At 55.7% G+C, this 463-nt stretch overlaps 1 protein-coding gene across 1 annotated transcript in view; it reads left to right on the top strand.

Moving 5' to 3' along the window:
- The window catches only part of LOC104496676 (cyclic AMP-dependent transcription factor ATF-7-like), a gene marked incomplete at both ends in the record, with an annotated part of 12,017 nt that overhangs the window by 7,823 nt on the left and 3,731 nt on the right, over positions 1–463 (top strand). The window lies entirely within an intron of this gene.

Genomic DNA, 463 nt, shown 5'->3' with positions numbered 1-463 from the left:
GAGCGAGGCTGCGGAGCGCTGGCTGCGGCGCTCACCAGCTTGGCGTGTGCTCAGGCAGCTCCGGCCCCGCAGGATGCAGGAAGCCTGTTACAATGAGCCCTTGGGAGAGGCTGTTCAGCCCCACTTCTGTTCTTTGGTGCCAGGATGCTGCTGTTTTGCTGTGCTCCTGGCCCCTTCCTCAGCTCCTTACAGTAACCAGGCCAGTTTTTTGGCCTGTCAATTCATATTTTTGTGTGTGTTTTGGCTTTGACCCGCTGGCCCCATCAATCCAGGTTTCCCGTCAGAAAGGTTGAAATCCTGTCTTGGGACATTAAGGGGTTAAGTGATTGTCTGGGGTGGCTTTGAAAGGGCATTATATTCCCCCTGTGACCCCGCGGGGCTGTTCAGAACCACATCCCCTCGTGCTTGGAGGCACAAAACCAGCAGAACTGGAGTAAACTGGACTTTAATCCCACCCCGGGGT

The sequence above is a fragment of the Buceros rhinoceros genome, unplaced genomic scaffold (assembly GCF_000710305.1).
Source record: "Buceros rhinoceros silvestris isolate BGI_N320 unplaced genomic scaffold, ASM71030v1 scaffold20897, whole genome shotgun sequence".
Classification (NCBI taxonomy): domain Eukaryota; kingdom Metazoa; phylum Chordata; class Aves; order Bucerotiformes; family Bucerotidae; genus Buceros; species Buceros rhinoceros.
The sequence above is the reverse complement of the archived record's forward strand: the minus strand, read 5'-3'. Positions and strand labels throughout refer to the sequence as shown.